The sequence below is a fragment of the Lutra lutra genome, chromosome 12 (genome assembly GCF_902655055.1).
Source record: "Lutra lutra chromosome 12, mLutLut1.2, whole genome shotgun sequence".
Taxonomy (NCBI): domain Eukaryota; kingdom Metazoa; phylum Chordata; class Mammalia; order Carnivora; family Mustelidae; genus Lutra; species Lutra lutra.
The window spans coordinates 80,595,860-80,613,776 of NC_062289.1; the positions used below are offsets into that span (position 1 = coordinate 80,595,860).

The 17,917-nt window shown below is 51.0% G+C and overlaps 1 protein-coding gene across 2 annotated transcripts in view; it reads right to left on the bottom strand.

Moving 5' to 3' along the window:
• The window catches only part of TMEM132C (transmembrane protein 132C), a 304,408-nt gene that overhangs the window by 270,150 nt on the left and 16,341 nt on the right, over positions 1–17,917 (bottom strand). The window lies entirely within an intron of this gene.

Consider the following 17,917-nt stretch of genomic DNA (forward strand, 5'->3'; position numbering starts at 1 on the left):
GTTTGCTTTCCATGCCAACAGTTATTAAATACATTCTAAGTTCAAGTGTCTCCAAGGGACCCCAGCCATTTGTGGGGTTTCCCACCCCTTTCTTCTCTGCCGTGAGTGATGGATTTAATCAACTTCTCAGACAGCTTGCAGTATAAAGAGAGTATCTAGCCTCAAACAAGGAGGGAGGCAGGTCTTTCTTCTTTGTGGGAACTCAAAGATTCTCCTAGGAGAAGAAATATAATAAAGTAAATTAATCCCCATACGCTCAGCCAGCCCTGCACCCCCCTGTTATAACTCACTTGGTCCATACGCTGTGTTTTCTCTGTAATTCTGTGCACAGCACCCATGGCAGGAAATCACCTTGTGGGTTACAAATACCCAAAGACTGTGGCCACCCTCCCTGAAGAATCCTGGTTTGATCACTTAATCTACTCCACTCTGGAGGCCCCATCTATGGTCCCAGGGACTGCGTCCTAATTGACCTGTTAATCATAGTAAAAAGACACCCTTGGTCCTCCAGGGCCTCATAAAAAGGAAATCTCTGTGTCTGTTTGCCGCAGGTAATCCACAATCCTGCTATCAGAAATGTGCCAGGTTCACTATTCAGAACGATGGGAAAAGCTTGTCATGATGTCGGGCAATTCCGGACTCTGGGAAAAGAATCCCCCTTTTTTGGGCCTGTGATCCACGTCAGGGAGACTGTGGGCAGGAGTCCTGGCACGGACAGGGGGCCCGGTGCTGAGGCAGGATCTGGATTTAAAGTCACTGTGTGACCCTGAGCAAGTCACAGCTTCTCTGTGCTCCGATCATGGATATGAAATGGTGGGATATCAACCACACGGCAGTGACCACGTGGATCTCTGGACCCTCGCCATCTCCCCGCAGGGGCTGAGCCTGCCCGCCTGGCCCAGGAGGCAGGTAGTGAGTCCCTGGGCAGCTGAAGCATCACCAGCTCTCCTGGGTGAGAAATGGCAGTGAATGAAGGCCGTGACTCTCCCAGGGCTGCTGTAACAAAGGACAGAGCAAAAGCCTACTGCCTCACTGTTCTGGGGGGCCATAAGCCCCAAAGCAAGGTGTAGGCAGGGCCAGGCTCTCCAGGACGCCCTGGGGGAGGGTCTGAGCCTGTCTCCCTGCTCTGGTGGCTCCCGCCATCCTTGGCGTCTTGGGCATGTGGCCACATCACTGTAGTGTCTGACCCCCGTGGTCACGTGGCATCACTCCTGTGTGTCCATGAATCCAAATCCCTCCCTCCTTTCCCTTCCAAGGATCCCAGTCACGGGACTCCAGGCCCACCCTACTCCAGCAGGACCTCTGCAAACATCGTCTTTCCAAGTAAGGTCTCACCACGAAGTTGCAGGAAGCGTGGATTTGGGGAGACACAGCTCCTACCACCACGGAGGGCAGCTCAGAGGAAAGCGGGACCCGGAGAGGGAGGGAGGAAGACTTGGGAAGGTATCCGCTGAGAGCCAGGTGCCTGAGATGCTCTCCATGGCTGGGCTGTGTTCATGGTGGGTCAAGCAGGTCCCGTGGATCCCGTCAGTGCCACCCTCTGAAGCTGGGCTCGCGTCCCCATCACTCAGGATCTTGATGCACTCAGTGGGAGGTAAGCTTAGAAAGAGGCCAGGGGTTCCACTCCCCTCTGAGCCCGAGTCCCCTCTGGAAAGGAGGCAGCTGTAGCCGCTGGGACAGAGCGAGGATGCTGGGGTGGGGGGGCAGGGGCCTTGCGGGAGCCTGCTGTATGGGAAGGCTGAATCTGGGGAGACGAGGGCGTGTCCTGCTGTCCGATCACCTACAGGGGATGCACGGAAGGGGCTGTGTCTGGGCAGCGCCCCTAAAGCACGTGCTGCCACTGTGGCCCTCAAGGACCCGTCCCTAAAGTGGTGCCAGCGAGGAGCTCGCCACTGAGCAAATCCGATGAACTCCGTCACTCCGTTGGTGTTTGGTGGAAGCTCAGTCAAAACTGGAGGCGTTTTCCAACTTTTTCCTTCAGGAAACCGAAGTAGAGAGGAGGGGCCAGAGACCCGGGCCCCTCTGATTGGCCTGCGCTGTGGTTTGTGGGCGGGGCCAGAGGAGAAGCCGCCCAGCATCTGCCCCACTGAGTCACAGGCGTCACAGGCGGAACGCAAGGAGGAGAGCCCACTCTGCGTGCGGCCTTTGCGCGGAGCGTGGCGAGGCCACAGCTGCATAGTGGGGACCTGACCTTACCAGACAGAGCGCTGGAGACCACGGGTCTGCACCATCCGGGAATGGGGAGCACGGCCGGGGTGAGCACCCCCAGGGCCTCGGCTGGACTGAAGGTCCCTGCCGGCCGCCACCCGTGGTGCGTCATTACAAGCAGGACCGACATGATTATATTAGCAAGAGAGGTTTTCCAGAGTTCGTGTGAATATGGTTAATGATGCTATTGGGCAGCTATCAATTACACAGTACTTAATTATTCTGTATTTATATAAATTACTAATAATAACGTTCACCGTCGTTAAAAGGCACATCCTTGCCCACGAACACTCACAGCAGCCCAAAGTGTGCTAGCTGGACGGTGGAAACAACCCAGAGGCCCACCAACCCATGGAGGGCTACACGGCGCTGGACATCGGTACGGGGACAGTGGAATGAAGATGGCCATGTGCCACCACACATATGGGCCTCCGGGATGTCCCACTACGTAAAGGAACCATTCGTAAAGGACAGGTATTCCATGACACCCAGAAAAGGGAAATGCACAGAGACAGGAAGTTGATGGGGGCTTGCAGGGCGGGGGGCGAGGGCCGCGGGTACCTGTGTTCTCTGGGGTGATGAAGATATTTTGACAGTTACAGAGAGGTGAGGTTTGTGTGGCACCGTGAACGCACTCGCCGCCCTTGGGTGGTGCACTTGAACTAGGTTAATCGTATCTTCTGAGAATTTCGGCTCTACAAGAAAACGCAAGCACGGGTACCTGTGGCATGCTCTGCATTAGGAGTTTACAGAGAAAACCTGAACACCAGAAGGCAGGTAGTTTGCCCAATTGCATGAGGGAAGAAGACAAAAATCAAGACGGGCATCCTTGTCCTTCCCGGCTTTCCCGGCCCTGGGCACGACTGGCAAACACAAGCAACCAGCTTGGCTCTGAATCCGGACAGCCATGCCCACTGGGTCTTGGGGAGGGAGGCACTGGCCCCGTGGGACGTTATTGAAAGGACTCTCTCTTTGCTTGGGTGAGAACAGGGATGCCTCTCCGGTGTCTCCTGGGTCTTTTGTCCTCACCAACACACCAAACATTTCCCGAGGCTGGCCTCAACCCAGCACAGAGATGACAATTATCCGTGTCATCACAGCAGGGGTGTGAAATGCTTTCCATCACCTTTTAAAAATGCCATTTCCTTCTACGGGGACCAAGGGAGACCAGGTAATTGAACCTGAGAGCTAATTAGTTCACATGAAGGAAGAATCTTGGCCCATGAAGATGAGACCGAAAGGTTTCTAACATCTCCTCTGGGGTCCACGGGAAGCCACAGAAGAGTCCAGGGGAGCAAGCACTCCAGCACGTGCACGCAGCACTCACCAGGTGTTTGCTGAAGGTCAGCTGCTGCAGCGGGTGGGGACGGCAGGGAAAGCGCGGGGTCACCCACCCGCCCTGTCCATCGTCCTCCCAGAGAGATGGCAGCCCTCTGATACTTAGAGTTCTTTCCCCTTCTTCCATTCATTCTATAAAACTGGCGTGAGTGCCAAGGACCTGCCCAACTTTTGGACACTGGTCCCTGTGTTCCCTTGGACTACCTTCCTCAGGACCATCTGCTGTCCGAAGCCGTGTGTTTCTAGAATATGATAAAGGGAACAAATCTGATCACCAGAACTAAGAGGAAACGGGACGGTGTGTTTGCTAAGTCTCAGTATCACAAAAAAGCAACGAAACTCACTGAGGTTTGAGATCCCAAGAGGGCAACTTATGGGTTCCTGTGATTGAGAAGTCTCAGGGGGATGCCTTGGTCCAAAAGATGCTGGATCTAAGAACTCAGATGATGTCCGGACAGCCTCTAGGCTGTGTCTACATGCAGGATGGCTACCAGCAGCTCCAGGAGGTAAAACCCAGCTCAAAAAAAAAAAAAAGTCTAATTGTTGCAGCCAAAGTCCCAGGAAGTGCCACTCACTGCCTTTGATGGGTCTCACTTTGAAAATCTGCCAATTCCTGAACCAGACACTAACTCCCATGAAAAACACGGCTCTCACAGGGCCTGGGTCGGGTGACCACCTCTGGAGCCTGGGGGCTGGTACCCCACTCTAGGGCACTGGGGGCAAGGAGGGCACTTCCCCTAAAAGTGAGCCAACAGCCCCTTGTAAACGAGGGCAATGCCCGCAGTGAAGGGACTGAAAGGGACATTCACAGGTGACAGCTGGGCCCGGACCCCAAGGGCACGCAAGTCCCAGAACAGAGAGATCTAGAGTTCTTGAGAATCCTGACATCATAAGAAAGGCACCGGGAACATTTATTCCAAAAAGAAACGAAAAAGTCAAAATGCCATTAAGAGATAATACAGTTTTTGCTTTCCTTAATTATTAATAGACATCAAGGAATAATTTAGAGTTATATTAAAACTGGATGAAGGAATTCATAATACATTTGGGTCACAGGAGATTATGGAAATATCTGGCCTCATTTTCATGTCACCTGATAGAAATTTATCCTGCAAAACAATTGTGAAACGTAATAATGTACGTTAAAATATGGGCCCTTGATAATAGCTTCACTGGTTTTTTTTTTTTTTTTTTTAATTCTGAGAGCGGAGGCTTATAGTTTTATGTGCTGATGATTTTGATCATCTTTACTCAAACATTCCTAAATTTCTAAGCCACATTTTTGCTCTTGGTTGGGGTGAATATTTGCACATTTTAACAACTGTCTCCCTCCCAGATACCACCCTGATTTCAAAGGACATCAGGGGGATGTGATACTACTTCTCTAAGACTTGTCCAATCTAAGTAGAAAAGGAAGTCCTTAAAGCTGGCGAGGTCCCTGGAAGATGCCATATACCCTGCAGTGGTGGGTGACCCAACTGTGGCCAACAGAATTCCAGCCAAAGACAGATTCTTGAGGATGCCAGAAAGACGGGTTTGAGTGGTTCCTCCCCTTGATCCCTGTTGTAATAATCAGGGTGTTCAAGCAGCACCTCAACCCCAGGGCCGAGCCTCTACCCTCAGGGCTCACCATACCCAGAGCCAGGGCACCCACACTTTCCCAGCCTAATGCCAGGTGACCCGCTTTGGGGGGCAGGAGTACCAGCCAAGACAGACAACACCCGTCTCCCATTCCTGCAGTGATCTAACTTTCCTTAGTCCATTAGGGGCTGCTATCACAAAATCCTACAGCCTGGGGGGCTTAGAGACAACAGATACTTATCCTTCATGGTGGGGGGTGGCAGGAGGAGGCTGGAAGTCCCATGTTGGGCACCCACGGGGTTGCAGTGCAGTGAGAATTGTCTCCAGGTGGTAGACGGTGGGCCAGCCCCTCCCTGCGTCCTCCATGGTGGGAGGGCTGAGAGGGCTTTCTGTGGTCTCCTTTAGGAGGGCACCAACCCCACTCATGAAGGCCCCACCTTCCCAAAGGCCCTGCCTCCTCACACATCACCTTGGAGGGTGGGATTTCAACATGGAGTTTGGGGGGACACAGACATTCAGACCAGAGCAGCCCTTGTTAAGTCATTTTCCCTAGCCATAACCCATTGGGCAGATGGGGAAACTGAGCCTAGACAGAAGCAGACAAGGGCTCCTTCTTCTCTTTCAACGCCCTTCCTGAAACCTTCAAAAACCAGAACAGTAAAATAACAGCTCCACAGGGCTACAGAGATCCTGCTGTCGCATCCACAGTGCCCCTCACGCAATTGTCAGCCTCTCCCTCCAGCCTTTCTAAAAATAACATGACAAGGGAAAAAGCATAAACTGCCAAATTGCACAACAGAATTTCTTCACGAGGCAGAGGGGTGCGCTCTGAGCAGCAATCTTTACTTTGTAAACATTTCAAATTGAAGTCAAGAGAGGAGCTCGGGGCCGGTGGTCGCCAGTGGCCAGCACGCTTGGGGAGGGGGTGGGGTGGAGACCCAGACAGACCCCGGGACCTGCACACCGTCTATGGTTCTGAGTACCTGAAAGAAGTCTCAGGGAGACTCTGAAAACGGATTTCTGGCTCCTTGTGATAATGTCCAAAAGACGCATCACGTCATAATTATAGACAACACCTACTACCTACGTCTGTCTATACCAGGCACTGTCTACACCAGCAAACACCAAACCTTCAGGGTCACACGAGAAACGTCTGCCAAAAACCAACATAGTTCTTCCAAAACCCAGAGGTGGAGGATACCGGCGTTCCCTTTGCTTTGAAAGACGGAGTAATAGGCATGTGGGGGGTGGGGGGGGTTTCTTAAAACAGGTCGTTTGCAAAAGACAACTCTTTGGATGGCTGTGGGGAGTTCCTGCTCTTAATCACCAGCTAGCTCTTCCATTAAGGCCTCAGGTAATGATGTTCAAATGTCATCTGATACCCACTGTGTAACAGCTGTGGTTTCGTCATTCCAGATAGCTTAATTATGAGTAATAACGATGAACGAGGAAAAGCCACAAAACCACAACACGAGTTGCAGGAGCGGCTAGAGCACGGGGCACACTTTCCGTGTGGAGAATGTATTTCATTTTCAGGGTTGATAGCAATTTCGGGATTCAGGACTTCCAGGGGCGGGGGGGTGGGCTTTGGGTAATTTGGGAGACAGGAGGACCCCCACGATGGGGATGGTATGCAAACCACTGAAATAGTCTCTTTTTCTATAAGGGACATCCTCGCTCTTGGGACCAGCAAATCGCGAGCAAAGCCTCTGAGGAGGTCCTGGTTGGAGGCACGCCACGTGGGCGCACCCTGTTCCCTATCTCTCCCCACCCCGAACCTGCTGGCCGTCAGCCTCTCGTATTGGTCTGAGCCAGCACAGCTCGGGGCTGGGGACCCTGCTTCATGCCCTGGCCCCCCTGCCTGCCTCTCTTCCCAGCCGCCCTGTCCTGTTCCCGGAGCCTTTCCTGTCTGCACTGGCCAGACTCCCCTTTCTCCACTCCCAACCCTCAAAGCTACAGGAGCCTTGTGTGGAAACCAGGGAGGCAAGACTTCCGAAATTGGGCCCTAAATTTCCCATGTTTGTTTCACGTGTGCTGACGCTTTCTGTTTGAGTAGTTTATATCCAGTGCTTCCAGAAGGTTCTTCCAACGCTCAAGAAGCATGCACGCCATCACTGAGGTTCCTGATTTCAGCAAACGCCGCTTCTGAATGCCCAACGAGGCTCGCCCCCCGCCCCCCGTTCACAGGCCCAGAGAAAAGGATAAAATGCATTTATTTACAAAAAGTAAAGGAAGAAGGATGTGTTTATGCCCTCAACCCTACTTCTTAGTAATCTAATTACTTGTTGCTCACAACTGCTGGGGACACTCAGTGTATCAGTCAGTTTTGGCGTGCAACAAACCATCCCAGTACTTGGTCAGCCTAAAACAACAACCCGACAACCAAGCATTTAGCTCTAAGTTCGGGGCTCTGCTGGGTTCACACACCTGTGCCTGCAGGGACGGTCAGGCCGGTGGAGACTGGCTGGCCGAGAATGACCAGAGCTGGGAAGACTCTTCCTGGGGTGGGGGGCTAGGGGTGTATCGTGGCCTCTTCCAGCAGATTCTCCTAAGCTTGTTAATATGGCAACTCCTGTTCCAAGAGGGACACAGAAGTGTACAAAGTCTCCGGAGGCCTCGGCTCCCAACTGACTGGCACAATGTCACTCCCACCACGTTCCGTTGGCCAACACAATCGCAAGGACAGCTGACTTCAAGACACAGGGAGGTAAGCTCCCCTGGTTGGGGGAGCTCGCTTCCCAGTGTGCTGCATCCCCAAAGGGAAGGGGAATGGCGGCCATTTCTGTGATCAGTTATTACATTACACCGCGGGCCCACCTGCCCACCGCCGCTGATGCCGATGCGTCCGGACCTCTTGGCCCAGCCTTTCCTGCTTACGAGGAATGGGATGAACGACCCTATTATTGGCTGGGACAGACCAATGACTAGGTGGCCAGGAGTTATTCGGAGAGAAAGGCTTGAAATTCGGCAAAAACTATTAAGACAATCCCTCAATCTCTCTCCCCGCATGAAGCAAAGGTCGGGACTCGGGGTCAGGAACAAAGGACCCCTGTGCTGCTTTATTATCAGAACATCTGCCAACACATTGCCCCCGTGAATGGTCTGGGGGGGGATGCTGGAGACAGCAGGCCTCGCAGGGCTTGAGCAGAGATGGTGCTGGAACCACTAAGAGGTTGGACCCGTTTTTACAGATACATCTTGTTGTGCGCTCTCATCGGAACCTCTTGTTGGGAGAATAACTACTTTCCTTTTGCTTCAACAACAGAAGACAGAATGATGACTTTTTGTCTCGATGCCCATTAGCAGAAGCTCAAAGCTACATGGTCTGGTCAGATAATAAGATTTGGACTTTACCAATATCCTTGTGGGCAGGAAGGAGCAGGGATGGTATGGTCTTGGAAGGAAATCTGTGGCCTCTTCTGCTACGTTCCTCATCATTTCCTGCTCTCGTGGGAGACCGGTGTGGGTAAGGGGCACTGCCTTATGGACCCACAGAGGCTTCCCAAGCTGTAGGCTAAGGCACATTATTGGGGACGGATTTATAAACTGATACAGGAAGGTGCCCCCAAATGTCCACAAATCAAGGTCTGAGAGATGTTCCTGGAATAGATCATCTGGGTTAATCCTTCTCCACTAGGAACCACCATTCAGCCCACATGTCTTCAAAGCATATAAATCATTTCATGTTGACCGAGATCCGAGCTCTGACACTTTGACACTGTGTCCGTGATGCCCCTGGTGACCCCCACTTACAAGCTTCCCAAGGGAGCTTCATAGCTGTCCCCGAAAAGTCCCTTCCCCCTTAGCGCCATGAAGGAATCAGCCCATGGCAGATGCCTGGCACGTCTCATTAGCAAATCTGCGGCATGATAAGGGGCAGGCCACTTCTTGACGTGGCTGGGCTACAGTACCTACGGCTCCTTCTGGCCAAAGTCAGTGCCCCAAGTGGCACTCCAGGGCAGACGGAGACAGCCAGTCGGAGGAACCCCTATGAAGGAACCCCTATGAGTCACCCCTATGCAAAACCTGGTTTTGTATACTTTGCCCCACTGTCCTACGGAACACAGCCACGGCCATTCCTTCTGAGAGTGACAGTGATACCACCAGACGCTTGCCTCGTGTCCACTTGCCAAGTGGACGTCACTCGCCAGCTGACATGAGAGTGTTTGGCGTTAATGGCACAATAAAAAATAAGCACGAGGTTCTCTCCCAGGCTCCACTCCCTGATACCGGTCTCACCCAGCATATGCATGCCAGGGCCAACGCGCAGTGACTATGCAATGGTCATTCACACAAGGCTTTGTGATGATGGGGTACCCTCTGTTGGGCCCTAGTTTGCCAAATCAATGCAAATGAAATGCATCCCTTTCCTCCAGTCCTTGGGAAACTTCCTGTTTGGTGGTGATGGTGGTAGGGGGAATCAAAATTAACTAATTTAATAATTTAAAATAGTAATATTACCATCCTATAAGACAGAGCTGATTCTTCAGAAACAAGGCAAATGCCCAGGCATGGGAAGAGACGTAGTTCCAGGTGATGCTGGGGTCACAGGGAGAGAGGGCATTCTTGGCTGGTCCCCCATGGGCAGGGTAAAAGGTGGTTGCCCCACAGCCCCTGAGTTTTGGGATTAGCTCAGCTCCTCCCACAGATGGAGCCTGGTATCCAACCAAATCCCAAATCCCAAATTTCTAAGAGAGAATCACGTTCTGACCCTCCCACCCCCGGCACAGGGGGTGTCCACTCCTTTGAATAAAGCTGAGGCCTAGGGAGGGAGTAGGGCTGGGGTTGGGGGGTGGGGGTGTGGCACTGGGTGGGACCAGAGCTCACAGGCAATCTGGAGTGATGGCCCAGCAAGGAGAGCCCCAGGCGGGGTACCCACGGTGAGGACTGGTGTTTATGGCTTTCTCTGGTAGCATCCAGAACAGAGCTCTGGGCAGAAGGGCCTACCCGAGAGCTGCTGAGAAGGTAAATGGGAGGAAAATCTGAAAAGCTCTGTGACCTCTCGAGGCATACTTGCAGCTAAAGCAGCACTCAGGTGCCCTCTGGGCAATGAGAGCCCACATAGGTACAAGGGGACCCTGACATGAAGGGAGTTTTAGGGGGTGGTTTCCAAAACATTTGATAACCAAAGTCAGAATTGTGAGAAAATAAGGATTTTGTCGGTCTCCCTTCCACATGCCCTATAGCTAAGCACTGTTTTAACTGTGGACTGCAGACGGTCAGAGGGGACTGTGACATTGCTTTCCGTTATGGGATCTCGGGGGTTTGATCAGACCCTGGGGAAAGGATGAGGTTTTATTTTTCTCTCTGCTTTATTGAGGTCTACTGGACATACAATGCCGTGTGGGTTTAAGGAGCTCAACATGAGGATTTGATGCAGAAACATATTGCAAAGTGATGTCCACGGTACAGCTAGTTAGCACGCCCGTCACGTCACGTAACTACTGTTTGCAGGGAGAACATTTAAGAGGTACTCTCAGTGGGGCGCCTGGGGGGGCTCAGTCAGTGAAGCATCTGCCTTCAGCTCAGGTGATGATCCCCGTGTCCTGGGATCGAGCCCCGCATCGGGCTCCCTGCTCAGTGGGGAGCCTGCTTCTTCCTCTCCCTCTGCCCCTCTCCCCCCTGCTCTCTCTCTCTCAAATAAATATATTAAAAATCTTAAAAAAGGAAAAGACCTAGTCTCAGTGACTTCCAAGTACACAACATAGTATTAACTGTGGTTACTGTGTTATCCATGAGACCCCCCCCCCCAGAGGGGCCCCATCTAATAACTGGCAATGGGTACCCTTTGACTGACTCCCCCCCAAATATTTCTCCCACCCTCAACCCCCAGTATCCAAAGACCATTCCATTCTCTGTTTACAGATCATGCTTTAAAGTTCTACCCCGAGAATTTTCCCTTAAAATCACTGGGTGTCTGGAGGGAAAGGTCCGGCTGAGACAATGAACCATAAAAAAAGAAAACACACACACACACACACACGCAACGTGCCAACTGGTAGCTATTTCTATGCGCTCAGAAGGGACAGAGAGAATTAAAGTTGCACCTTCTGAGTTCAAGTCCACAGCAGCTTTGAAGCCAACATCCACAGGCCCCAGGGCAACGTGAATCCAGTGCAGGAGGAACACAAAGGGGGAGACTCAACCTTAACTAAGGCAAGACCCTCACTGATCCCAACCCCGGGAGGCGGAGCTTAGTAGAGACTCACAGCCATGCTCGGGGCCATAAATCACTCAGAGGCAGGACCGGCGGCTAATCCAATAATCCATTTATGACTTTAAATAAATCTGGCTCCACGGCTAGAGCCCTTCTGTGCTTACAAAGCTATAACACCCCCTGCCAGCCAGCCCGCACAGGTGGGGGGGCCACCGGACCCAGCCCTGCGACCGCACAGTGTTCATCGCACAGAAAATTAACCAGAGGCAAGCAGTCAATACCACATTATCTCCCACACTGAACTTATTTATTGTTTGCTGCTCTTCATTCCGAGCCAGGGCCAGGGGAAAGTGGGTGCGTCTCACCCCCGAAAGCATCCTCTTGACTCCCTCTGTCGAGTCATAAAAGTTTAAAGAGACAAAAACTAATATATGTCACGGCAAGTAGGAGAAAAACATCTCCTAATGACAGCTGTGTCCCCCACGTCCCAAGTTCCACCCAAAATCATAGGATGAGTTTTGGTGGAGGCGGCGGGAGGGGAGGTCTCATCCAAATCAGTTGATTCCCAAAATGGCACGCAGAATATAGGTTTTATTTTTATTATTATGTTCCTATTTCAATACTTATTATACTTATAATACATATTATTACATACTTATTTCGATGCCTATTAAAAGAAATGATTACAAGTATATTAGACCCTGAGATTTAAAAAAAATATATATATTTATATTTATATAGATAGATTTCTTGTTGTTGGTAAGTTAAAGAAATGAGTCAGTTTCATGAAAAACATTAATTCCCAGCATACTCCTGATTTTATTCAAACCTCTGCGTCCTCACCGTCCAAGCCAGGAACCTAGCAGCCCTGGGCCAACTTCATTCTCAGCCCCAGACCTTGGTTCTGATCTGACTGAGGCTAATCCAGCTTCCTTCCCTGTGACTGGTGGAAAGAGCAGCTAGGAGTCTTAAATATAATGAACACAACAAGAAGAGGGAACTTTCAGGATGGTTCTCCCCATCCTTGAAAGAAAGTCCTGAAAACCTAGCCTACCCCTCCATAAAAAAATAAATTGTGGACCCCAAATGGCACAGGCAGCTGTCCTGTGACCATGAGGACAACCAGCTTCCAGATGAGGCCAGCCCTGAGGATGATCCGGGAGAGACAGAACGATGTTGACCATGAAGCCAACGGCAAGCATCAATGACCATGGGACAACCCTACTTCTGGAGCATGAGCTGAAACGTGACTGACTTGCTAGGACTTGTAGGTCAAAGCACTGTATTTAGGATGCCTGAATGGCCAGAGATTGGGACACTCTGGTTTAAATATTGGATCGGCCCCGAGGATGTGCTCCTGGGTTCAGGTTTCTGGCCATGAGCTTTGTAGACCAAATCAGCAAATATTCCCGGAAACACTGTGCTCCTGTCGTAAATACAGCAGGACCAAGACAAAGACACATGGACACCAAGAAGGAAGAGGGGCCCTAAGAAGCCCCCAGGAACATGAAGTTGGTTCATTCTTTCAAGCAGCATCTCACTCTTACCTTCTGGATACTCCAAAACATCCAGAAAACACAAGGGGCAAAGTCCATGTCTTCAAGAAATCACAGGGTGGGGATGATTGGATCACAGAGGAATGGATGACTTGCCGTGATCTAGAAAATGCACCCCTCCAGACAGACAAGGAAGGAAGATCAGGGGAGTGACAACGGTACAAGCCGGCTGGTGCTCACAGCTGAGCCACCCTTCTGGGCTGATCAAGGAGGAGTTTATGGAAGGCTTTGTGTGTTCTCTTCCTTTTCGGGTTGCATCCTCCTTGAAGGAATTGAAAGGCACATGGCAGGAAAAGCCTGAGAAGCTGTGTGAAGGGCAGGCTGGAAGGGGGACCAGACAGCTGCATGGAGGGTCATCATTGCTTCCCTGAGACTCAGTGTTCCCCTCTGTGAAATGGGAAGGGGAGCTTGCCTTGCTCTCAGGCAGGTCTGAGGTGGAGATGGAATTATACACATGAAAGGTCTTTCGAAATACCCATATGATATATTTATGATGGAGTCACAGCAAATCAAGGATGGGGGAACTGAGGCGCTGACATAACGTAGATGAACTCTGACTACAGTATCAATCACAAGACATCCAGTCCAATGCCTTCCCATGCTCGGGATGCCACCCCATTTCCCCACCTGCCTGCATTCTATAGTCCTTCGAGAATGGTGGCGGCAGCTAGCAGAACCCTGAGTCCTCAGCAAAGCCACCTTGCTATCAGGAATCACAGGGAGGGGCTCCACTGTTGCTGAGTGTTGGGTGGTTCTGGATAAAGGGAGACACTGGCAGGTCCCAGTCTCTGTAAGAAGCTCTGTGGAACAGGAGCCATGTGCCCTTCCTCCCATGTCTTGCTGTCCCAAGAGAGCCTTCTAGCAAGACACCTTTGAGTAGGTGTACTGAGAGATGCTCAACGGGGAGCCTCTAACACACTCCGTGAAGTGGATTCCATTCCCTTCACTTCTCCTCACTACGCCTCCCAGTCCCATTCCGAGAGGCGAACACCTGACCTTTCTACTGCTCAGCAAAACCCAAGATGGGTCGCCATTTTGTCTCACTCTGATTCCCCAGGAGACCCGATCATCTGATTCCCCTCTGGAAATATTCTGTGCCAAATGAAACCTGAGCGAGGTCATTAATTATGAAAATTCACAATGCATAATTATAATAATTACTCTGATCACATAAACATTATACCACCATGAATAATTTAATAGGAATCGTGCTTTTCAAGAGAACGGCAATTAAAATAAAACCCAGGGTGGTGACAGGGAAGATGCATGCTCTGGTTTGTTCCGAGGGATGCTGGACTGTCCCCAGAACGTTCCTTCCTTGTCGTAAAGAATTACCCCAGACCTTAGCAGGTGGAGGAACAAAGAAGACAGTGACGGGCTGGTTCATGAGTAGTTCCACTTGGGAAAGTAGAAGTCAGGATCCCAAACAATGGGTTTTCCCCCTGACTATAACAAGTCCCAGCTTCTGTCTTCACCCACCAGCTAGAAGAAGAAATGAATCCTGTTTTATCCTACGAAGAGATGGAGAATTCAACCACCTCCCAGTGCCTGAAAATTCTGTATGGAGCCGGGGCTAGAAAGAGATACCCGTATTCTGCAACCCCCACCCCCGCCAATATATCCAATTAAGCAAAAGTTCAAGGAGAAGGGAGTGATACTTTGTATCAAAGGCAAGACCGCAAACCCACAGTAGCCTTTGTGTCAAAGGCAAGACCGCAAAAACCCAAAGTTTTTGTTTCTCATGCCTTTTTTAGTTTGTAAGCAAGCCACAATTTCTATATATTATCCCAAGATTAGAGATTTAAGTCTTTTGGAATGGCTGGAAAAGAGAGTTACCCTACAGGAAGGTGCCAGATGAGGGCAGAGAGGTGGGCGGGACTTAAGAGGAATGCTCTAGGCTCATGGAGAATTCCAGAGACACCACACACTCAGACTCACACAACTCCTTACCAGCCACAGAGAGCGGAGCCTGTTATCCTGCTTGCTGAGTCTTCCACACTTTTTAATCAAGCTCTATTGTCAGCAAAGTGGTTTACAATGCAAGCCAGCACGCGTGCACACATGCACACAGAACACCGCGACCTATCATGCAAAATGTGCTCTGAGAGTTTCCATTCCATTTATTAAAAAGGAACGCTAGTAGAGATCCATTATATGGATCTCGCTGCATTCTTACCTAAGTATTCGTTCCAGGGGTATTTATGAAGTCCCTACTGTGTGCCTAGCACCGCCCTACAAGCCTTACATTTCAGAAGAGCCAAAGGAGACATCATCCTTGCTCTTGGGCAACTTACCTTCTAGTGGTGAGACTTAGGAAAACACTGACAGCTCCACTTCCCACATGTACCCTGTATGGGAGGTGGGCAGGGATTCTGAACCTCCTTTTGACAAATACAGGCCAGAGCGGGGCTGGGGGAGAATGTGAGGGAGGCAGGCTCGTGACTAAGGGTCTCCATCTAAGTATGTTTCTTTGCACCCTTTTTGGTCAGAAGTCTTTGGACTGCAAGAAGCACAAAGCAAACTTGAACATGCATGGGGAGGGGATCCGGGTGGAAAACACACTGTTGGGGTCATCTTGACACTAGGGTTTGAATGCAGGGATTCAAGTACATGGGGAGACAAGAGCTAAGAAGCCAAATATGGACAGTGAGACCCCCAGACACCAGCCACTGTAGGAGCCTCTGCTGAGGGCTGGAAGGACAGTGTGGGGAGGCAGTGCTTCCTGAGGTCAGGGCCAACTGTGGGGAACAGAATGGGACCCTGAGGGAGGGGGCAGCTTGCTGGCATCAGAGCCATGGAGAAGAGCCCACCCCAGCCCCAGGCAGCACAGGGAGCAAAGCAAAGGGGAAGAGGCCCCGTGATTCAATGTCCCTTCAGTCTTGTGTCTGGCCCTCGGATGGCACTCAGGCATCTGAGAACCGAGGGCAAGGGAACCCAGAGGTGCAGCCGCCGGACACAGCAGAGAGAGCACAGGGGACCAGTGATGGACCTCTGGGCAGTCCCCCGTGCTATGGAAGGACGGCAGGCCCAAGCCCAGGTACAGCACCAGGAGAGGCTTGGGGAGACGAGAAGCAAACCAGGGCCTCAGACCCTTCTAGAGCCTCTTTGCCTTCCCCTGTCTTTGCACCACTGGCATCCTGTCTCCAGTCCCCCCACACTTCCGGGGGCTAGGCTCAGAGCCACGCTGGCAGCACTCCCCGCCCCCAGAGGCAGGGGAGGGTGTTCTGGTCCCTCCCAACTTGGGGAGACGGTTCTGGTTGTCCCATCTGGGAGAGGGGTGCTCCTGGTAACTAGTGTGTGAAGGTGGAAACCCTGAAGGACAGGATTCAAGTTCCCAGACCACAGAAGCAGGGCTAGCTTCCCGAGCTTCCTGCACACAAGACAGCTGTGGCTTTTCCTGCACCCCGGATTGACTCGTCCTTGACTGTGCTGGTGAGGAATTCAGGGACTTCGCTGGGGGTGTCCCAATTTCCTCTGGGTCCTCCCTTTCCTCCCTGGTGAGTTGGCTGCAGTGCTAGGCCTCACCAGGAGGGTGGTGCCCTCAGCTTGGAGCACCCAGGTAAGCCAAACTCTTGCAGGGAATGAAGGGTGCTTCCCTTCAAGGCAGGGATTCTCAGCTGGGGGTGGAGTGTGAGCATGTCAGGATCCTGGGGCTATACTCAGCATTCAACATGCTATTCCATATTTCTGAATAGTAAATTGAAAAACAAGGTGTGTTTTATGTTAGCTGAACCTCAGAAGGCAAAGCTCAAATACGCTTGCCAAAGACAGAGCAGGGTGCTTAAGGACCAGTCCAACCCTCTGGGAGAAGGAGCAGAGAAAAATCCTCCAGATACTTAAAATTACTTGAAAAAAGCATGTTTAGAGCTGGGAAATGCTGCCTTAGATATTGGTTTATTGACTAGAGCCTGGGGCTGTCCTGATCTGCAAAATTCCAACATCCAGCTAAGGAGGTAGAAGGTCCGATGACCTCCGGTTGGACTCATCACTCGTGATTTGCAGAGTCCTTTTCTCACAGGCCACACCGGGCTTCCAGGACTGCAAAGAACCTTCCTTCTTTGTCTTTACATTCACTCTTTCAGGATTCGGGGAATCCACTCGTCCACTTTTTCCAAAGGTTCCCGGTTCTGTGACAGAGGATGCAATCAGGACACTCAGCCATGGATGGAGGAGAAAGTGGCTCCCGTGGGCTCTGCCTACCGCCATCTGCCGCCATGCCTCGGGCCGGTGTTTGTCTACGTGCGGGGTGGGAGACGGTTTGGGGCAAAACGCAGAAAGGCTTTTAAGCATGTTATCAGTTATGGGTTTATCTTAATATTTTGGGGGGAGAAATGCAATTAGCATGTAAAACAGTGACTTTCATGGTGAGTCTTGCTTTGGGCGAAGCTTAGATTAAAGAAAATATTTGAAATAGGGAAAAGCTGTTTTTAAGTAAATGGAAATGCAGATGAGCCTAATATACGGCAAAAATTATTGAGTCACATCGGACAGACTGCAAATGAGGAAATACTAATTTCAAAGTCACGTGCCATTTTCTGTTTTTGAAAATGGGGACTCAAATACATCTCTTGGGCATGCTTTCAGAAAATCCTCCAAAATGGGTTGTATAGGTGTGTGTGGGTCCACTGGGGGAACTGGACCCCTGCAAACCACATACCCCATGTTCTTGGAGATGCTGTTAAGTCTCTACAAACCTGGTAAAGATGTTCAGTGTGTTGTTTGCTCCCGTAAATGGATCTTCTAACAGGACTAAGCCCCGAAGAGAGGGACTTTTTTTTTTTTTTTACAACTAAATATGGATTTAGAGTCCCTGGTCCCTAGAAACTAATGTCTAGACCTGAGGGTATGAGTGCCCACGTGTGTGTAAGCACTTTCTCCAGGAGCATGAAAGCCCAGAAGAGCTGGTTACGCCAGGGGCAGGAAGAAGCAAGGAGATGTGATTTTTCCTGCGACTATCATCAAAGAGACAGCTTACATAACAGGGGACGCTCCAGGACAGTGGTTGTGTTGGGTTTCAGGGCGTGAGTGGGGTTCGACCCATGGGTGATTCAAAACAACTGCCTCCAGATGGTCCCCT